Source organism: Neophocaena asiaeorientalis, unplaced genomic scaffold (assembly GCF_003031525.2).
Source record: "Neophocaena asiaeorientalis asiaeorientalis breed wild unplaced genomic scaffold, Neophocaena_asiaeorientalis_V1.1 scaffold148, whole genome shotgun sequence".
NCBI lineage: Eukaryota > Metazoa > Chordata > Mammalia > Artiodactyla > Phocoenidae > Neophocaena > Neophocaena asiaeorientalis.
The window spans coordinates 5,477,235-5,500,745 of NW_020174050.1; the positions used below are offsets into that span (position 1 = coordinate 5,477,235).

General features: G+C 42.7%; 1 long non-coding RNA gene across 1 annotated transcript in view; it reads left to right on the top strand.

Moving 5' to 3' along the window:
- Positions 1-23,511, top strand: part of LOC112405609 (uncharacterized) — a 170,878-nt gene that overhangs the window by 84,757 nt on the left and 62,610 nt on the right. The gene's annotated exons all lie outside the window — the stretch shown is intronic.

Genomic DNA, 23,511 nt, shown 5'->3' on the forward strand with positions numbered 1-23,511 from the left:
CACACTAAGCTGTAGGAGTTTTGAATATTAGTAAACTCTCTGGAGCACTCCTTTGTGAGAAGGTACCTGATGGTGATCAGGAAGCCAAGGTGAAGAGACCTGCTCTGTTGTGTCCATACAGAACCTTGCTCAGAGCAATGGGGCTGAAGAAACTGGTGCTCCATTTCCCCCTACTAGCCTGGAGGTTCTTCACTGGGTGTCATTCGAGACACCCAACTGTAGAACATGAATCATTCTTGAGGCCAATCCAAAATACTGCAATGCCCATTGTGGGCACTGTTTTCTCCTAAAGATGTAAGACCAATCTTGACCTTCTTAGATATTTGTGTTTCAGAGCCAGATGGATGTCAGGCAAACACAAAAACCCCTGGGGGAGGATCCAGCACTAGGCAGGAAGCCAGACCATGGAACAAAATACTCAGCCCCCAAGGCCACAAGGAACTTTTCACTTGTAATGGAATTCATGACTAGAGGGGTCTTTGGGGGTATCCTGGTGGTAACTTTGGAAAGCCCTATAGTGGGGTCAGATCTGGGTAAAACATGCTATCAAGGGTCTCTAGTGTTTTGCTTTCAGAATACCATGTTCTCAGATATAGCTTAACTTGTCAAACTGTTGAACTCACTCTGATTCCTTAAGCCACTGGAGCAGCTCACATCCAGACAACATGGCATCCCTTATGTGCACCATTATGTTTTGTTTAAACACAACAGATTTAAACCAAAGGAATGACCTATTTTGAATATTTAGAGTTTAGAAGAATGGGCCATAGCATTCTCCTGATGCCCCATGGTACATGCCCTCAGCCACTTATGACTTCACACCTGAGGGGGTATTTATGTCTTATTCATGCTGGCAGTATGCTCCCCAGGCTCACACTGGACCTCTTCTGAGGGGCGTGGCTTTTGCCAGCCCAGGCTTTTTTGTATGTGCAGCCTGGAAGAGTTAAGGAGTTGTTTCTGGGGGCAAATCTGAGAAGCATACAAATCCTTCTGCAAAGGTGGAAAGCTGAATGGTGGACTTCAATATTGCACCTCATGGTGGCTTTTCCTTCTTTTCTATCTGAAGCTTCCCCTTATACACTCCTGTTTTCTGGGTGTAGGCAGTTTATATAGGAGGCAATCCCAAATCCTTATCTCAGGCTCTGCTTTTAAGGAAACCCTAACACAGACCCCAGCTTCAGGAGATTTAGGTCACTCAGAATAAAAGCCTATAATTTTAAAAAGTGAGTGAGGGAAAATTACATCATAAGCTATAAAACCACAGTAAGGCATCATTCAGTAATGGAAGAAGACACCAGAGGTGAAAGTAATTCTTGACCTCAGGGAACTTCCATTCAATGTTTTAAGTTTCCTCCATTAGTGAAGGAATAGAAAAATTGGCTTCTGACATGCACTGCATACTTTTTGCTGTTTGAGCCTTGCCATAATTCCTCATTTGGTGGACTTTTTTCTTATCTTTCTTTTCAATCTTATAGAAGCCAGTGAATCCTGGTGCCTACCTTGCCTTTTGCTGCCCTCTGCAGCTGCTCCTCTTTCATTCTTTTAAAGGGTGGCTTTTGCCTCAACTGTAAAGGAGATCTAAGATTATATGATGATTCTGATTGAGAGGCTGAGGGAGACTGTCTTAAGAAACTGGCCTCCTGTTCAGAGGGTTCCAATCCAACATGGTGACATCAGAGGCTCCTGAACTTACCTCCTCCCACAGACACACTAATCTACAGATACGCATGGAAGAATTCCCTCTGAAAAAAAAATCCAGAAACTGAGTGACTCCTACACTAAGGTGAATGAGAAAAAAACCTACATCAAAAAGGATAGGCTGAGACATACTCACCATAAACTCCACCCCTGGCACAGTACCCTGCAATCGGAAGGGAACTCCCAACTCCCAGCTTCGCCCTGAGGAGTGAAGGGTTTAGACCCAACATCTCACTCCCCAACTTTTAAGACTTCAACCTGAGGGGTGCCCCCCACCCCCACCCAAACACCTAGCTCAGAAAGCCAACAGGGCTTGCATCCATGAGAAGCACCAGATTACAGCAAACAAAGAAACAGTTTTTAACAGGCTCTTGAGGACTCCCTATGGCTATCCCCCACGCAGGGCTCAGTATAGAGGCAGCAATCAGAAATGCCCATCTCACTGTCTTTCCCCGAAATAGGACTATTTGCATATCTTAAAAGGTGCAGCCTGAGGGTCAGACTCCTAATTTAGCCCACATCTAAGGTGACTGTGGTTCTCCCTGGAGACTAAGGAGGCCATTGGGAGCCATCTCTGGATCCTCCCTCTGCTCTGCTACAGGTCACTAATATCTCCCTGAAAGAAGCGTTTGCATGTGTCTGGAGCCCTGGCTTTTTTAGCTCTTGCCCAGAGGATGCAACCTTTGATCACATGGCTCTGGTAGCCAGTGGGGCTTGTGTTCATGGATCCCACAGGACTGTAGCAAACAAAACTCAGTTCTTAACCAGCCATCCACCCCCACCCCACCAGGACTCAGTGCAGAGGGAATAGACAGAACCACCCAGCTCCCAGTCTTTCTCTGACAGAGGTCTACTTGTATACTTTAGAAGCTGCTGCCTAAAGGTCCAGCTTCCAATCAGCCAGCATCTAGGTGTTGACTAAGATCCTCCCCCTGGATACTGATAAGTATTGGCACACCCTAAAACACTGGGAGCCACAAAGACAAAGAAGGCAGCTTGGACCATCACAAATGTTTGAGAGATAATCAGGAACTAGGGCTGATAAGATTCCTTTCCTACATAAGACCACTCCTGGGAGAAGTAGCTATTTTATCTGAAGTGCAAAAACCAACACAGAAAGTCAAGGAAAATGAAGAAAGGCAGGAATATGTTCCAAACAAAAGAACAAGACAAAACTCCAGAAACAGACCTTAATGAAACAAAGGTGATTTACGTGATAAAGAGTTCCAAGAATGGTTATAAAGGTGCTCACCATGTTAGGAGAACAATGCATGAACAAAATGAGAATTTCAACAGAGATAGAAAATATAAGAAAGTACCAAACAGAAATCACAGAACTGAAGAATATAATAATAGAACTGAAAAATTCAATAGAGAAAGTTTGAAAACAGACTAGATGAAGCAGAAGAAAGGATCAGCAAACAGGAAAACAGGGCAGAGGAATTAATTTAATCAGAGCAGAAAAAAAAAAAAAAGAGTGAAGATAGTTAAAGGGACCTATGAGACAACATCAAGTGGACCAACATTTGCATTATAGGGGTCCCAGAAGGAGAAGAGAGAGAGAAGGGGCAGAAAACTTACTTGAAGGAATAATGGCTGAAAACTTCCCTAACCTGGGGAGGGAAAGAGACATCCAGATCCAGGAAGCCCAGAGAGTTCAAAATAAGAAAACACAAAGAGACTCCACTAGGAATGTTATAATTAAAATGACAAAAGTTAAGACAAGGAGAGAATCTTAAAAGTAGCAAGAGAAAAACAACTTGTTACATATAAGGGAACCCCATAAAACTATCAGCTGACTTTTTCACCAGAAACTTTGCAAGCTGGAAAGGAATGGCATAATATATTCAAAGCGCTACAAGGAAAAACTGCCAACTGAGAATACCTTACATGTCAGAGCCGTGCTTTAGCATTGAAGGTAAGATAGAGTTTTCCAGACAAGCACTAAACCAGCCTTATAAGAAATATTAAAGGGACATCTTTGAGCTGAATTGAAAGGACACTAATTAGTAACAGAAAAACATAAAATCTCATCAGTAAAGTAAATATATAGTTACATTCAGAATATTCTAATGTTGTAATGGTCGTGGTAAATCACTTACAAACCTAGTATGAAGATTAAAACACAGGAGTAGTAAAAATAACTATAACCACAATAATTTGTTAATGGATACATAAGGTAAAATGATATAAACTGTATCATCAAAAATATAAAACATGGAGGGGGGAGAGTAAAGATACAGAGCTATACTATGTGTTCAAACTTAAGTTGTTATCAGTTTAAAATATACTATTACAAATAGAAGGTATTTTATATGAGTCTTGTGGTACCACAAGTAAAAATCTATAGTAAATACACAAAAGATAAAGAAAAAGAGACCTAAGCGTACCACTACAGAAAAATCATTAAATTACAAAGGAAGAGACAAAGAGGAAGAAAAGAACAAAGGCATTACCAGTAGCCAGAACAATTAACAAAATAGCAACAGTAAGTCCTATTGATAATTACTTTTAATGTACATGAAGTAAATTCTCCAGTCAAGTGACATAGAGTGGCTAAATAAATTTCTCAAAAGACCCAACTATGCTGCCTGTAAGAGACTCACTTCAGATGTAAGGACACATAGAGACTTAAAGTGAAGGGATGGAAAGAGATATTCCATGCAAATGGAAACCAAAAGAAAGCAGAGGTAGCTATACTTGTCAGATGAAATAGACTTTATAACAAAGATTGTAATAAGAGACAAAGAGGGTCATTTTATGATGATAAAGGGATCAATCCAACAAAAAGATATAACATTTGTAAATATGTATGCACCCAACATAGGAGTACGTAAATATGTAAAGCAAATATTAACAGATCTAAAGGGAGAAATAGCAATACCAAAATATTAGGGGACTTCAATACCCCACTTACAGCACTGAATAGATCATTCAGGCAGAAAATCAATAAGGAAACATTGGACTTAACTAGACGGACTTAACGGACATTTACAGACCATTCCATCCAAAAGCAGCAGAATACACATTATTCCCAACTGCACGTGGAACATTCTCCAGGACAGATGATATGTTAGGCCACAAAACAAGTCTTCATAAATTTAAGAAGATTGAAATCACATCAAGCATGATATGCTGATACGTTAATGAAAAATTGCAAATATGTGGAGGTTAAAGAACATGCTACTGAACAAACAGCTGATCAAAGAAGAAATCAAAGGAAAAATCAAAAACCCTTGAGATAAATGAAAATGGAAATGGGATTCAGCAAAGGCAATTCTAAGAGGGAAGTTCATAGCAATAAACGTATACATTAAGACATAAGAAAGATCTCAAACATCCTAACATCTCAATGAACTAGAAAAACTGAGCTCAAAGTTAGTAGGAGGAAGGATAAAACAAAATCAGGCAGGTATAAATGAAGTAGAGACTACAAAGACAATAGAAAGATCAATGAAACTCTGGTTCTTTGAAAAGATAAACAAAATGCACAAAACTTTAGCTAGATTTATTAATTTAAAAAAGAGAGGACTTAAATAATAAAAGTAGAAATGAAAGAGGACACATTACAAACAACAGCACAGAAATACAAAGGATCATAAGAGACTACAATGAAGAATTATATGCAAAAAAAATTGGTCAACCTAGAAAAATGGATAAATTCCTAGAAACATACAACCTACCAAGACTGAATCACAAAGAAACAAAAATCTGACCAGACCAATAGCTACTAAAGAGACTGACTCAGTAATCAAAAACATATCCCAAAAGAAAAGTCCAGGAACATATGGCTTCAGTAGTGAATTCTACCAAACATTTAATTAATGGAATTTTATCATATTCTTTTAATCTTTTTATTATACATTATATAAATATATAATTATGTATTATTTATTATATTTTATGTAATATAATTATATACTATTTATATTTTATAGTATATAGCACTATAATAATATAATCAATAAATTATGTTAATGATATTAATGTAATTAAAACCAAGCCTATCAAATTCTTCCAAAAAATAGAAGAGAAGGGAATGCTTCCACATTCATTTTATCAAATTTTACTCTGATAACAAAACCAGACAAGGGCACTACAAGAAAAGAAAATTACAGGCCAATATCCCTCATGAACATAGGTGCAAAAATCCTTAACAAAATGTTAGCAAACCTAACTCAAAAGCACATTAATAGGATCATACACCATGATAAAGTTGGATTTATTCCAGAGATTCAAAGATGGTTCAACATTTGTAAATCAATCAATACAATACACCACATTAACAAAATAAAGGATAAAAATTATATGATCATCTCAATAGATGCAAAAATGCATTTGAAAAATTCAACATCCATTTATGATAAAAATTCTCAAAAAACTGGGTATAGAGGGATTGTACCTCAACATAATAGAGATCATATATGACAACCCACAACTAACATCATACTCAATGGTTAAAAGCTAAAACAGTTTCTTATAAGATCAGGAAAAAGACAATATGTCCACTGTTACCACTTTTATTCAACATAGTATTGGAAGTAATATAGTAGGAAAGGGTGATGGTGGAATTTGAACTCTTGCAATCTTAATACAGAGCTCCTGGCCAGAACAATCAGGCAAGAAAAAGAAATAAAAAGCATCCACATAAGAATGGGAGAAGTGAGCTTCCCTGGTGGCTCAGTGGTTTAGAGTCGGCCTGCTGATGCAGGGGACACGGGTTCGTGCCCCGGTCCACATGCCGTGGAGCAGCTGGGCCTGTGAGCCATGGCTGCTGAGCCTGTGCGTCCAGAGCCTGCCCTCCGCTATGAGAGAGGCCACAACAGTGAGAGGCCCGCGTACAGAAAAAAAAAAAAAAAAAAAAAAAAAGAATGGGAGAGTAAAACTGTGTCTATTTGCAGATGACGCGATATTTTATATAAAAACCCTAAAGACTTCACAAAACAAAAACAGACAAAAAAGACTTCACAAAAAAACTGTTAGAACTAATAAACAAATACAGTAAAGTTGCAGTGTACAAAATGAACACATAAAACCAGTTATGTTTCGATACACTGACAACAATCAGAAAGAGAAATTAAGAAAACAATCCCATTCACAATTGCATCAAAAAGAATAAAATACATAGTAATAAACTTAACCAAGGAAGTGAAAAATCTGTACGCTGAAAACTGTAAGGTACTGATAAAAGAACCTGAAGAAGATACAAACATGTGGAAAGATATTCCATGCTCATAGATTAGAAGAATTATGTGGAAAGATATGTCCATACTGTCCAAAGCCATGTACAGATTCAATGCAATTCCCATCAAAATTTCAATGACATTTTTCACAGAAATAGAACAAACAATCCTAAAATTTGTATGGACCCACAGAAGACCCATAATAACCAAAGCAATACTGAGAAAGAAGAACAAAGCTGGAGGCATCACACTCTCTGATTTCAAACTATAGTACAAAGCTACAGTATTCAAAACAGTATGGTATTGTCATAAAAACAGACGCATGGATCAATGGAACAGAATAGAGCACCTAGAAATAAACCCACTCATGTATGGTCATTAATTTATGACAAAGGAGTCAAGAATATAGAATGGGGAAAGGACAGTCTCTTCAATAAATGATATTGGGAAAACTGAACAGCCACATGCAGAAGAATGAAACCAGATCACTATTTTACACCATACACAAAAACTAACTGAAAACAGATTAATGACTTGAATGTAAGACCTGACCATAAATCTCCCAGAAGAAAACATAGACAGTAAGCTCCTTGACATTGGTATTGGCAATGATTTTTTGGATTTGACACCAAAAGAAAAATAAACAAGTAGAACTACAGCAAACTGAAAACCTTCTGCATAACAAAGGAAACCATCAAAACAATGAAAAGACAACCTAGGGAATGGGAGAAAATACTTGCAATTATATTTGCTAAGGGGTTAATATCCAAAACATATATAAAGAACTCATAAAACTGAATGGCAAAAAATAATAATTCAATTCAAAAGTGCACAGAGGAACTGAACAGAAATTTTTCTGAAGAAGGCATCCAAGTGGCCAGTGGGTTTGTGAAAACGTGTTCAATATCACTAACATTCAGAGAAATTCAAATCAAAACTACAATGAGATATAACCTTACACCTTTTAGAAGGGCTATCACCAGAGGGACAAGAGAAACGAGTGTTGGTGAGGATGTAGAGATAAGGGAACCCTTGTGTACTGTTGGTGACAATGTAAATTGGTGGAAAACTCTATGGAGGCTCCTCAAAAATTAAAAATAGAACTACTGTATGATCCAGAAATTTGATTTCTGGGTATATATGTGAAGAAAATGATATTGCTATGTCAAAGAGATATCTGCACTCTCATATTCATTGTATCATTATTCACAAGACATCAAAACAACCTAAGTGTCCATGGACAGAAGAATGGATAAAGAACATGTGGGAGAACATACAATGGAATATAGTTGACCCTTGAACAACATAGGGGTTAGGGTGCCAAACCCCTGCCGCCAAAGATCCATGTATAACAGTCAGTCCTCTGTGTCCACTGTTTTGCATCCATGGATTCAACCAACTTACAGATTGTGTAGTACTATAGTACCTTTTTATTGAAAAAAATCCACATATAAGTGGATCAGCACAGTTCAAACACATGTTTTTCAAGGGTCAACTCTTACTCAGCCACAAAAAAGAAGGAAATCCTGACTTTTGTGACAGTATCGATGGACCTGAGGGCATTATACTAAGTGAAATACAGACAGAAAGACAAATACTGTATGATATCATTTACATGTGAAATGTAAAAAAAAAAACAAAACAAAAAAACTAATAGAAACAAAGAACAGATTGGTGGTTGCCAGAGGAGGGGGGGTAGGGCATGGGCAAAATGTGTGAAAGCTGTCAAAAGGCATAAACTTTCAGTTATAACATAAAGAATTCCTGGGGATGTAATACACAGCATGGTGACTATAGTTAATACTGCTGTATAGCATAGTGGAAAATTGCTAAGGGAATAGATCTTAAAAGTTCTCAGAACAAGAAAAAACTGTATAACTATGTGAGATGATGGATGTTACATAAACTGATTGTGGTAATCATTTTGCAATATAAACACACATCAAATCATTATGTTGCATACCTTAAACTAATATAGTGTTATATGTCAATTATATCTCAATGAAACTGGAGAAAAAAACAAAAAGAAACTGGAGCCCTGTGCAGCCCTGGGGATGTCCCCTCAGATCTCCTTTCATGAAAAAACTTACCGTGGAGCTCTGAGGAAAGCAGCTGCTGACAGCCTCTCTGCAGTGCCTTTGGGATCCAACCCAATATTGGAGCAGTTCCCAGCCAATACTTAGTACAGTGAAAATACAAGGGCCTGCCTGGCCATTTCTGATCAACTCCACAGGGGGTAATCTTTGCTCCAGAGCTCCTTTGAGTTGCCCAAGATACCTCTGGCTATGTAATGTGGTGCAAAAACCTTCCGTGCCTAATCCTGGTTCCTCCTCTTCATTTATCACAGGTGTTACCCCCCAATAAGCCTCTTACACTCCTAATTTCACGTCAGCATCTCTTTCCTAGAGGATCTGAACTGACACAATTGGTACCGAGAATGGTCTGAGAAAGCAAGATATGTTTTGGGGACTGGATCCCTCATTTCCCAGCTGGCAATGCGAACCCTATCCTGGTTGTTATGTGAGACATGGATAATCTATGGGTGTGGGGCGGGGATGGGCAAACTCCAGACCAAGGGCCAAATTCCACCTTGCCACCCGTTTATTGTTGTTTTAATTTGTATGGAAAAGTCTTTATTTTACCTTCAGTTTTTTTTTTTAATTAATAGACTTTTTTTGGGTGCAGTTTTAGGGATACAGAAAAATTGAGCAGAAATCCCCTCACCTCCCCCCAAGTTAGCCTTATTGTTAACATCTTGCATTAATGTAGCGCATTTGTTACAACTGATGAGGCAATATTGGTTCAATATTATTAACTAAAGGCCATAGTTTACATTATGGTTTACTTTTTCTTCTGTGTGTTCAATGGCTTTTGACTAATGTATAAACACACGTATCCACCATTATAGTATGACACATAATAGTTTCACTGCCCTAAAAATCCCATGTGATTTATCTATTCATCCCCAAATCATTGGCAGCCGCTGATCCATAGTTTTGCCTTTACCAGAGTCATATAGTTGGAATGATACAACCACCTGTGTTTTTTTTAAGTTGTATTGGATCTCAGCCATGTGCATTCTTTTTTTTTTTTTTTTTTTTTTTTTTTTGGGGACTGTTGTGGCCTCTCCCATTACGGAGCACAGGCTCCAGACATGCAGGCTCAGTGGCCATGGCTCACGGGCCCAGCCGCTCCACGGCAATGTGGGATCTTCCCGGACTGGGGCACGAACCCGCGTCCCCTGCATCGGCAGGCGGACTCTCAACCACTGCGCCACCAGGGAAGCCCTGCATTCTTTTATATATTGTCTATTTTTGCACTACAACACGAGAGTTGAGTAGTTGCTACAGAGACTGGTCTCAGAAGCCCCAAAGTACTTACTATCCAGCCTTTTACAAGGAGTCTCCTGACTCTTGTTCTATGGCACAAGGTGGCAGCCCAGTTGCTAAAATTTTCTCCAGGTTAACCTAGTGGAATGTTTTAGTAGAGGAGAACAGTCTGGCCAGAGCAATCATTCAACTGTTTGAGAAGCAGGCATGGGTAGGTACAGAAGAAAATGAAAATGAGGACAATAGAACTGGCTGGCCGGTACTAAATCACATTGAGCCACTAGATAGAGAGAGGAACAAGCTGAAGCAGTTAATAAACCATTAAAATCAAGTGTGGAGGCCAGAGAACTTCTTCAGAAGCTTCCAAAAAGCCCTATTTCCTAAAGTGAAAGAGCAAAAGAAGTGGAAGACCAAACGCTGGATTTAATAGAGTTGCTGAGAAGCAAAGTTGACTGAATGCTCAACTGAAGCAGGCCTCTTATACCAAGGTCAGGGCCTGTTTGGACAGACTTGGAACCATTAGTACGGGATGGAACTATGTTACTCTTCATATTGCCCTGAACCCTTAGAGACTGCCGATGTGGCTAGCTCACCCTTCCCTTTCCTATGAAGAGAGTTACGTCTTAACCTAGTCCCCACCTTCACCCTCAAGGCAGCAGAAGCTCTACCATAAGATCTAACCCCATTTTCCTCTGGCAGCCAGGCTGATACCTGGGGTTAAGCATTACACAGCCAGGTAGATACGGGCCTGCAAGAATTAGCCAACATGAACCAGCAGGGGTCAGGAGAGCACCCATGGTTTTGGATTTGAGTGTGCTTGACCTAGGGAACCAGGACATTAGACCAGATAAGGGAGAGTTTTTTGACTTGGTGGCACTACTGCTGATACTGGATTTAATACCCTGGCAAGGGCTTCCGGGGATGAAGCAAACTTAATGCTATGGGGACTCCTAGAAGCCTGGAAAATGCAAGGGCCCATGCCGAGCCAAGTTGAAACACCTTAACTGCAATGACAGACAGTAGAAGAAGAAACTAAAAAAACCCAAGGACATGGGCATACTGGATTAAATATATTTTGTGATGATAAAAGACCTACCATGGAATGATGTTCCACGGGACAGCCCAAAAGACACTCATTCACCAAGGTCATTAGGAATGTACTGGCAAGAGGGTCACCAGCATCAATAAAAAGTTCAACAGTCACTCTCTTCTGAAGGCCGGTTGCAGACAGTAGGAGGTGCATTTAAAGGTCTTGGCTCATTTCTCATAACGGAATGGTGGCGCTCCTGAAGCAAAAGAGGCCAGGTGGCAGCCCTCAACCAGCAAAAGCCAGGGTGTCATGATTATTATAAAGCCAGAGAAGGCTGGAATAGCAGCCAAGTGGAAATGACCTCCAGAGAGTTCTGAGATGTGTAACGTCTCACAGAACACAGCATTCACAGAAGCAATATACATGGGAATCAATGAGGGCATTGATTAATACGTACAATGAGAAGAATGAACAAATGGATGACAAGAAGGCTGAGAGTGGTTACCCCGATTAAAAAGTCCTAATGTCTGGCACTGTCCCCAGACTGAGCGAAAATTACTCTGCCAGTTGATGTTTTTTAGCCTTTGTCATCTGCCACCCCAGAAATGACATGATGCGCATACAGATAGAGGGTCCACAGTGGCAGAGATGGAGGCCATGGGTGGACCCAGCAATGTGGACTCTCACTCAATAAGGCCAATCTAACTACTGGTGCTTCTGAATGTTTAACCTGCCAGCAACATAGACCAACGCTGAGCCCCTGATATAGAGCTCTTTTCAAGGAGACCAACCAGCCATTTGGAGGCAAATCAATGACACTTCAACCCTTCGGTCTCAGAAAAATGAGTGAATCACTCTCACAGGAACAGCCATTCCTGATATGGGTTTGCCTTTCTTGCCCTCAGCACCTCGTTCAGCATCACTATCCAGAGTATCACAGAGTTCCTGATCCATACAACACAGTATCTGACCGAGGTCTCCCATTACAGTGAAGGAGGTATGGGAGTGAGTCATGATGGGATTCCCTAGTCATATGGCACTGTGCCATCCAGAATCAGCTGGTCTCAGAGAGCTTTGGAAAGGCCCGCTAAAGGCAGAACTGAGGTACTTTTCTCCAGAATACATTGTACATATTATAGAGAGATCTCTCAATGGTACTGTGACTCCAACAGGGAGCACATTTGGCCCAGGAGCCAAGAGTTGGAAGCAGAAATGGCTTTACTCATCATTATCCCCAGTATCTCACTAGGGAACATTACGCTTCTCATCCTCACAAATCTGGGCTCTACCATGTTGGAAGTCCTAGTCTCCAAAGTAGGCGCACTCTTGCTTGATAATACAGAAAGGGTCCCAGTGAGCTATAAACTATGGTGGCCACCAAGGCACAAAATTTCTCCTTGGAGTTACTCTCCGTTTGCTCACAGTGGTAGAGCTGGCTTGATAGTATACACTTCACTGGCTACTTTGCTACCCCGTTTTCCTACCAGGGTTCCATCTACCTCTCAGACGACTTGCGTTCTAGCCTCATAGTCTGCTTTTGGGGGACCCCAAACTAAGGGACAGGCCTAGGGAGCACAAGAGATGCTGCAATAACTCTTGCTCCTGTTTGGGAGCAGTGTTCTGTTAGACTAAAATCATTCAAAATCTAAACAAATCTAAAAAATCTATACTCTGTGAACCCTGAAACAAGAATCCCCAGATATTCTATTTACAGTTTTTCTGCTTTGGAACACAAAAATGTTCAGTGGTCACGCCAAGATGACATGCAAGTGGTGCTTGATGATCTTGCTTCCCCATAAATTATTCCATTGATCCAAGAACATAGATGGTATGGAAGGAACAGAGGAGATTTGAACTCAAGGCATTTGAATTTTACACAGGCCATGATCAGGGACCAAGAAACACATGGCAAAGACTCTCTGCTCACGATAAGATGGGGAAGGTAGCACCTCGCTCGGAGTGAGAAGAAAGTCTATTCTCTCTCTTTTTGTGCACGGCACGGCCAAGGGGGAGAGACATCATCTCCCTTGCAATCCTCTCAAGCAGAGACTGAGTGGTGATCAAATGTTAATGAAGCCAGGGAGACTAAGGGGAATACTGTGAAAAGATTAAAGCAGATGGGATACCCTTCTGATGGGAACAGGGTTGACCATGTTAGAATGGAAGACAGCAGTAGAGCTGCCATCTGCACGGGCTGCTGCCTTAACCAAGTTCATTACTAAATGGATTGGTTAGTTATTACATGGACAGCTCCACACAGGTTTCCCATGTCAGTGAAAGAGCCAGCATTCTGCCCTGCCAGCCCCTCTTGTATCTATTCTTGTATCACAGAAGGGACATTCTCCCTGGAGGAGGTTGAGAGACAGCCAAAGCAGCGTTTGAACCATTCCTTCAGAGGTGAGTGCCTTTGCCTGAAATGATCCTTTGCCACTCTCCCATAGGACAGAGGTCATGGAGGGTCACTGTCCTCAAGAAAGCGCTTGCCCAGAACTGCAGACCTCTGCCTGGTGGGGTACTTGCAGAAGGAGACTCCACCAAGAGCAGTTCTCGTTCTCCTCTGCGTACGCTGCCTCCACCTACTGAAGTGCATTCTGAGCTCTCCGGTTCCTTGTGCACAAGAGATTGAAAGAAGCCCCACAGCAGACCGAAGTTTGCTGTCTTTCCAGGCAGGATATGGGTGTATATGAAAAGACCTCATGAGAAAACAAAATAAAACAAAATAAATGAATAAAACAAACCAAACAAAAAAGAACACATAGACTAGAGTAGTGGTTACCAGAGGGGAAGAGGGTGAAGGGATGGTGAAATGGGTAAATGCGATCAACTATATGATGAAGGATGGATATGAAACTTTTGGTGGTGAGTATCCTGTAGTATATACAGAAGTCAAAATACAATATTGTAGACATGAAACGTAAACAGTGTTGAAAACCAATGTTACCTCCATTTTAAAAAAAAGTTACATTCTGACATCCAGTGCAGGATCATATAAGAGCAGTTGGTAAAGAATGTTGTTGTGGGATTTCTACAGGACTCCCCAAAGTAACTGCACACCCTATCTTATACTTGTGGATCAAGGCAAAGAGACATTCTCCACATCCAAGATGGTTTGGACCATACAGAATATTTTTGCCTTAGCTACACTTCAGCTTCCTTCGTCCTTAAGCATATGCTTAAATCTCTTGAGAAACAGCGTTGGACAGGAGTGGATCAAAGCAGGAGCTCTCGTTTCAGGTTGCAAGGGTTCAAATACCAGCATCACTCTTCCTACTGTGTGACCTTATACAAATTACTTAACTTTCCAGCACTTTACTTGCCTGTAAGTAGAGATAATAATAGGATCTATCTCTGTAGGGGTGTTGGGAAGATTAGACGAGCTAATGCCTGTGCTTGGCCTTCTCCATTTAAAAGGCACTATCCTGAGAGTTTACCGTCTCATTGTGAAGGCAAGGAAAAGCCCATCAAAAGAAAAGCTGCCCCTCCCGTGAGAAGAAACTGCATGTGTCCAGTGCTAATAGCGCAGAGCTGGGGTCTCGGCCAGTGATCCCAGATCTCAGGCCGGGGCTGTTTTCAGGAAACAGCACCCACTCACTATCCATGGGGAGTGAGAATCCACAGAGACTGTACCCACAGGGTGCAGGCCTTTAATTCCTTTGCTTATCACAGGAAACAATACAAATGCCTCTGTCTTTGACCATGGAACTTCCCTCCACTGATGAGTGAGGAAGAGGGTGGTTGAAAGGTACAGCCTGGTGCAGGCCCTGGTGTTTGCATGGAAGGTCTGACTAGTGCTCTGTGGGCTGTGTGAGGGGAGAGAGTGGGGGCAGAAGGGACGATGGCTTCCACTCACAGAAGCTTGATGGACACTGAAAGCTACTCCTCAAGCACAATGTTGTGGAAGTCATGGCAGCTCTGGGAAGTTGTACGTGGAAACAGTTTGGAGTACGGTGGGCAGCCAATCTGCCAGCCCCAGTCTTGAGTGTTGACAGACTGTCTTCCTTCATGGACCTTCTTCATTAGTACCTGACTGTCCCCTCACGGACGGTGAACACTTCCATCATGCTCTACCTCAGGTCTCAAACTCTGATGCCGACAGGGGCCTGGCAAGTGATGCAATGAGTGGTTTCTCAGTGACTAAGCTGTGGGGAGTTCTGGAGACAGGAGTGAACTAGAGAAAACATACCCTGTGTGAGGAAGCAACTGTTATTCCCTGTCATTGGATTGTTGCCACGTGGGGTTTTTCACAAGAAGCCAGAAAGCCAGATTTTCTGTAAAAGTTACAGATTAAGAAAATTTTGTGTGTGGGAAAAACCCAGCACATCTGTAGACCAGGTCTGCCCCACTGACCATCGCTGTACAACCTCTGTTCTACAGTTTAAAGTAAATTCCGCATTCTCCTGTAACTTTCACAAAAAGCGAAAGTCTTTTCATTTTCCAGATGAGGAAACTAAGGCTCTGAACAGTGGTCTGCTCGTCACCACTCAGTTGTGGATGAAATAGCTTGAGCTCAAGTCCATCTTTCTTTCCATACGAGTCCTGTACTTTCAATTACACAGTGCCCTCCTTCACTTCTAATGGCAGTATGGACCACTTGAGCCAAGGATTATATGCTGAAAGTTTGGCACTGCTTTCCAAAAAGACCTGGTTTTTTTGTCTGTTTATTTAACGAGCAGTCAGTACTACTCCAGTTAGAAATGGCTGAAAGAGGCCCTATAAGAGAGAAGCTTTAGGGTTTCTCTTTTGGGGGAAGCTTTTTGGAGAAGAATCTCTAGGGAAAGAAAGTTTAGACCCCCCCAATTAACTAGACCTATAAAAAAATGGCTCAACACGGCAATCACCTTTTTCAAGGCCAGATCAAGATGTCTCTGAAGGTCCTCAGCAAGTGGGAGATTTAAGCCTTCAAAACAATTTAAAATTTTTTCGTCACACGTGCAACAATGAAATAGAAAAGTTTTGTAATTAAGATAGGGGTGCCCAGATTCTGGTACTGCTTTACACATGGGCAGCCCAAAGCAGAATTCTAACACAAAAGAAGCAAGCACCACCTCAACGGTTCTTCATTTTTCAGCTTTTAGTAGTTACTTCCTGTGTCAGTTCAGATCCCCCCAGAGTCAGACACTGGGATGGATTAGACATGCAAGATACAGGGAGATACCGATGAAGTGTAAAGGAGAAAGAAGCAGGGGTATACAGGGACAGCCTTCGGACTATCCTGCAGGACTGACACCTGTAAAAGGAGAGGAGGAAGCAAGGGCTGGTTAGGAAGAGCCTCTCAGCCTGCAGTACAGTTCTGAGAAAGTTGTGACCAGGCAGATGTAGTCCTGGAGCCAAAGTTGACTGTGAGATGAAACCTGCATCCCACAGGACTGGCTGGCTTCAGAGCTCCTGATGTGCTCAGCCATTGGCTTGGAAAGCCTCAGCCCCACTGGCCTCTGGTTGAACACCATGGTAGATCCAGGAAGCAGCAGCTGAGGTTGCCAGTCATCTAAGTTTTCTGCAGCTGGTTTCTTGATGGAACATCAGAGTGGGGCATCTCCATGGCCACTACACCCTCCTTGCCTGGATACAACCCAGGTGACTCACAACAGAGCTGGAGTTTGCTCTTCAGATGAGTAAAGGGGAACAAATTATCTTTTTCTTTCCTGCCTGAATTCCTAAACAATACAGACACAGGACAAAAGCCAGCAGGTGGTAGCCAAAATATTGCCTTTCCTACTGAGAAGCCAGATATGGGAGAAAGTAACTTACATATCTGCAGGGCAGTGGGCCTCTCAAAACAGCCCAGAATTAGACACTTAGCCATTCTAGCAACACTGACCACTCCAGGACTCTTAAGTCACATGTTGCCCCTAGAAAACTGACAGAGGCAGGAATGGGAGAGAACACATGTTTCCTGCGGGCAGCCTCACTCCCAAAAGGAAAGAGGAACAAGTTGGGCTTCATGTCCACAGTCTACTCTTTCAGGGAAGAGGGAAGGAGCGGTGAGAGAAAAGTGAAGAGTGCTTTAGCTGCAGGAGCTACCTCAACATGGAAAGATTAAGAACACGGAAGGACACTTCTCTTCTTTCCTTCTGGTTCTAGTTTGAGTTCCCTCCAAAGAGTCAAAGACTTGAGTGCAGGAGGTTTATCTGTGGTGTCTGGAGCAGAAGTGAAGGAGTGGGGAGAGAGGTGGGAAAAATGTAGATTGTGTTTCTTAGAAGCAGTCTCTAGGCAGAGTTTGGGGTGCAAGGTGTTTCTTAGGGATCAATGTCTGTGAAAGGAGGCAAGGGGAAGTGGGATTGGGCAGTCACACGGGATGCAGGCTTAACAGAGCCAAGGTCAGCCTGGAAGGGTGCTCTGGAGCAAATATCGCCCATAGCATCACGCTACATGGGACCAAAATGGCCACACCTTTGTGCCCTCATCTCACGTAGTTGTCAGATGTGAGTTTCCCAGGAAGCACATGACCTCAGGTGAGACAACTCTGGGACTAAGGTAGACCCGGAAGGAGCTGACGTCTGGAGCTGCTGGTCACAATCTCTGGATCAGGACAGTGCGCCTCTTTGTCTACCACCGAACAAAGCCAATAGAGTCGAGCAGGGTACTGCTGTAGGCAACGATGGTTCAATTCCCCTGGGGACTCACTGAGCATCTGCTAAGAATATGCCTCAGGACTGTCCTACCAAGGGATGGGGGGCTACAGTATCTCTCCACTGACTTCCATCTGTCATTAGTTGAGGGATACCCTGAGGGTCATTCAGTCCTTGGCACTTCCAGGCAAGCACCTTTAGCACCAGGGAAAACCCCCAGGCAGAGCAGCTCAGATAGATGTTTGAAGAGGGAGGCTGCCCACTGCAGCCACAGACCAGCTTGGAAGGATGTAGAGCAGGATCTACAAACAGCATCTGCCGTACCCCTGAATATGCCTAGCAATGCCATCTGCTCTAAGGTAAAATTAGGTAGCATTCTGAGTTCCTGCTGTACTTTGGGGTTGTAACCAACGGGTATAGGATTCTGTGGTTGGTCCAGTTCCAGAAAATGTGAGCTCTGGTATCCATTCTAGTAGCAGAGAACGAATACAATGTGAATGATGACTGACAGGGCTGTGGGGGATGTGAGACATTAATCCCATTGAGGACAGCAGTCTGCGATTCAGGTTGCATTTCGGACCATCTTTCACTTTCAGTAGGGATGTTGAGCCTACTCTGTAAGAAAAATGTTTGACTTTGGGAGGTGTTTGGGCCTCTTCCTAGTGATCTAGTAGTTCAATATTAGCCATTCTGCACCACACACAGTGACAAAATCCTGAAAGGGACTGAACCTGAAGTGCCCTAGTTCACTGGGGGTTGTCCGGCAGGATTCCACCCCTTCCCAACCTCTCCACGAGTGGTGTGATCTACCGAAATGAAAGTTACACGTGTGAATGCCTACAGACAAATTCCCAGAAGCTGAGCTTGTTGTATGGCCCATCACTCCTATGTCTAAGCCTCTAGAATGTCTACCCATTTAATATAAGTCTCCAGTCGTTGAAATATAAGTCTTTAGTGATTGTTGGCCTACAGCTGATGCCAGCAGGACTGTTGTCTTCCCTAGTGTTTAAAAGGGAGCTATTTCTTTCTTCCGAAATCAGGGTACCATGGATCCAGTGGAGAGAGAGGCTTAAAGAGTTGGCTGGGGGATGCAGACTGTTTGAAGTGCTTCTATGTTTTGTCTAGAAAGCAATGGCTTTTGGACTATTTTCTAGTGTCCTTCTGCCCTGCACAGTTCAGAATGTGCAAGCCATCCGTGCTGTCCTGGAAGCTGACTGTTCCTCCTTCTAAGTGAAGAGAACATGGTCCATTTGTAATTACTTTTCGTTTTCAGAATATGTACTTCCAGTAGTCTGCGTGGTATAACTTGGCTAAGAGTCAAGTTAAAATTTGCAACTAACTATTTTCGTCGTTAAGAAATTGTAATTATATAATAAAATGAACTTGGAAAGGCAACAGTGTCTTATCATTATACCTAGAAAGTATGACAGAAACAAAAATATTAACAGGTATGTCCTCAGCCCACTTACTGCCCCAACCTGTGAAAGGAGTTCTGTCAGTGTCCACCGAGCTCTTACACACCCCACTCACTGCCGACCTCAACCTGGGCAGAAGTTCCTGGATCTTGGACCTCTTTAGACAAAAAGGTAAACAATAGCGAAGACATACTTAATCTGAAATTTGAAGCATGCCTTACCTCCTCACCATTTCAGTGAATGGCACAATCATTTTCCCTTGGTCCACATAACAGCTCCATCAGCAAATCCTGTAGAATTTAACTCTAAAATATTTGGAATCAGTTCATTCTTTCCTCTCCATGGCCACATTTCTCAACTAAGTACCCTCATCTCTCCGTAACTGGCCCTCCTGCATCCATTATTGTTTCATTAAAATAATTCCCTTCAAAGCAACCAGCGTAATCTTTTTAAAAAACACTCAAATTTATTCATGTTACCCCTCTATTTAAAACATGTCTTGACTTCCCACTGCTCTTAGAATTAAATCCAAGCTTTTAACCCACTACACGATCCTACCTGCTTCTTCACTTCACCTCATTCCATTTCCCCGCCCTCACTGAATTCCAGACACCGTGAGCTTTGTCTTAGATCGGGTGCTCCTAAAAGCAGAGCCCGGGACAACTCTTTGTATGCTCTAGTTTATTTTGGAGGGAATCCCGGGGAACACAGTGAAGAGAAGAGAGATGGGACAAGGAAGAGAGTAAAACAAAAAAAAAATGTGTTTTAACAAGTGGGCTACTACTGTGGGCAACCGAGGCTCAGTCCCACTGGAGACCCTCAAAGAGCTGCATGGAATGCACTTTGCATTGTCTACTGACAGGCAAGGAAATGGGGTATTCACTCATCCACTCCCATTCCTCACTGACTGAGGATCACTGCTGGGAATGTTGACTCTCTGGTACTTCATCCCCATGTTACAGCCAACCTTGTTCCCATAGCAATGGGATGAAGCCCGAATCCATAGCCTGAATTTGCTGCAGAACCTTCTCTTGCTCTGACTCCTAAAGCATGATGGTACCTCCTTAGTTGGGCCGTGCTGGCTCTTGATCCTTGTTATTAGTTTAGAAGCCACAAGGAGAGATGCAGTCAAAATTTAGGACAAGCCTCATCTTGCAAGGCACCTGCCTCAGGTGAAACCTTTGCATGTTTCCAGGTAGTAGGGGGCCTGTTATGCTCCAGTAAGGGGCCATGAGGGAAGTCCGCCATCCCCAGAGTGTTCGGTGTAATGTGGGCATTTAGAGTTCTTAAATGCATCCCAGATGTTCCTGTCACAGTTCTTTACTTACTTCTTTCTTATAGGGCCAGACTTTAGCATAGGAGATTTTCTGGGACCATGAGTTCAGCCTTCTTTATAATTCTGCTCTTCTACAATCAGGTATTGGATCTGATTTCTATCACAGTCTGCCCTCAAACTGCAGGAAATGACCTCTTTAAATAGTGCCTGGGGAGGCCCTTTAGTTTTCATATTGTGACCAAGTTGGTAGTTAGCTCACCTGAACGTGTCATTGTCTTCCTTGAGAGCATCAGCATCACTTAATAACCAACTGGCTCCATGGTCCCTAAGCTTACCATCGTGCGATATCTCTGCAGATTGCATAAGCTGGTGCATCCCCTTCTATCTGTATCCCAGCCCAGCTGGCCACAGATGAGCGTCTTGGAAATTTTGATGCTACGGCACAGCCATCCCGCTTACCACAAGCAATGAGGTTAGAAATCACAGGCAAAACTGAGTCTGCTGTACTTTCTTTTTAATGTTTAAAGATTTAGAAACTGAGGCCACAAAACAAAGTGGCCAAAGTGGTCCTCCAGCTAGCTAACGGCGGAGCTAAGCCTAAAATAAGTCCCATGAGGGGTACTGTTTCTGGCAGCCCAGGTATAATAGAAACCTTCTATAATATTTTGATCAAACAGATCATTTCTTTAAGGTGTATAGTGTTCTTGATGCTTTTGGTGTTCCACCCCTTTACTGGCTGGTGCACCCATCCCCCAGATTCTCTCAGTGTTAGCCAATAAAGTTCACAGCTGCTCCTCCTCCAGAGAATTGGCTCTGGGCAAACAGAAACCTGTGGGAGGCTGCACTACACCTCCTCCCTCTCCCACGCTCTCACCTGGGCCAGACCTTCCAATGACTAGCTTGGGGCATAAGAAGCCAGCCCCCTTGCCTTGAGGTGCAACTAGTTTTATGGTGGAATTTATGCTTCAGAATTCCCAAAGGTTCAGACTTAAGTGATATTCCAGTGAGCTTTTTGCTTAGCTTTTTCATCTGCTCTATCTTACTCACCCAATTGATCACTTAAAAACCCCCATCATAGGTCTGCTTCTAGCGAACCCAAACTAAGACAGTTGGCAGAGGAAGCAGACCCTAAGGATGAGATTCTGAAGTTGGATTGCTCACTATCTGTATGGCACTGAGTATGTGAAGTAGTAACAGTCCCTGGCATGCTGGAGCTCTGGGATTGTTAAGACTAACTGGAATGACGTACAGGTGGAAGAGGAAGCTCTAGCTAGTACAGTGCCTTGGGCGTTTGAGGGGTATGGTAGAGAGAGCAACCAACATTCATTTCACAATCTTTACAGTCGCTAAGACAGACTCTGATATATTGATCAATGATTTAAAGAAAGCTTCAAGAGTCAGGTGGCCTCCTTGACAACGTTTAAAAAGACCCATATCCTTTGCAGCTGAAGGGCAGACACAGCTGAACAGGGTCAGGGCTAAGTTGAGGCAAAAGAAGCACCTAGGGCACAAAATTTTAGGAGGCACTTACGCTCGGGATCGTGCCAGAGCAAGGTCAGTACTTGCATGGCCTCGAGTATGAGCACCTCCTTAAATTTTGTACCCTAAGTGCTTTACTTGGCCTCACCCTAGTCCCAAACCTACAGCTGAAGATCAGACACAGGTGTTAATTTTAACAGAGGCAGCGCTTCAGAAATGGCTGGATTCCCAGCCCGGTCAAGAATCCTGCACCAAAGTTGGGGCTCTAATAGGGAAGGATTAAGACCTTGAGATTTGGAATGGTTGAATCTGGGGAGATGGACTTGAGAAACTTGAATCTTCTGATCCCTTTGAGTCCTTTGGGCTTACAGAAGTAGTTCACACCCTTTGTTGGAATGTAGAGCTCCCTCCTTTCCTTGAAGACCACGCAGAAGCCTCAAATGAGACACATGCCTGATAAGACACTTGCCCTCCTCAGCATCTGTCCCCACCTAATCTCCTGTCCACCAGACCTATAATTAGGGTCACATCTCAGCAGAGCCCTCCTGGGGAAGTGATGGGCTTGTTCTGGTGGGTGAGAGATGTCAAAGGAGCTACAGAATCTGGCTAACAGGCAGGCATGAATTAGGAGAGCATACCTGGGAATAGAACCTGTGGGGGTCGGCCCAGCTGGGGAGGAACTTTAATCTGGATAAGTGGGATTTGGTCAAAATGAAGGAACTCTTCCTTGACACCGGACTTAATGCCCTGGAAAGAACACCAAGTGACAGTGCTGGGATGGCTTTTGGAAGCTTAGAAAAAGTGATGGCCCACATTGAATGAAGTAGAGATGGCAGAACTGTCTAGGCAGCCTATTGAGGAAGGGATAGTGCTAAAACAGACCTACTGCAAAAGACTTGACCGTGATCTACTCTATAAGAGCTAATCATGTTTCCCAGCCAAGTCTGCAGGACACTCTTTAAAAAGGCAATAATGAATGCACCTGTAAGAGTGTGCCAACCTTGATGGAAAGCTATCCTCTATGAGCTGAAAGTTACAGTAAGAGATGCTGTTATGGACCTGGGCTCCCTAGAAGCGATGGGGATGATAGGTTTCTGGAAGAGCAGAGGCCAAGTGACCACACTTAACCCTCTGAACAAGGTAGTCATAATGACCATAATGGGCAAAAAGGTTGGATGACTCTCAGGGAGACCTGACCCATAGTCATCTCTGGGGATGGCTCACACAAAATGGCATTCCCATAGAGCAGCCCACAAGGATACTGTTTAATATAGAAAATAAAAAGCAATCAGGAACACATGAGCAAAATTGTGATGTCAGTTGCCCCAGCAGGAAATGATGATCTCTTCCTACCCTTTTCATAATTTAATATTCTGGGGCCTTAGTTAACGTAGGAGTTGGGTCTGTTACCCCAATTGGTACTATCTTTTTCTTCCAGATAGGACAGTGGTTTCTGCTCTTATACCAGGGATATACACTTGCTCCTAGATGAGACCTTTCATGTTTGGATGAATCCACATGCCCACCACCAT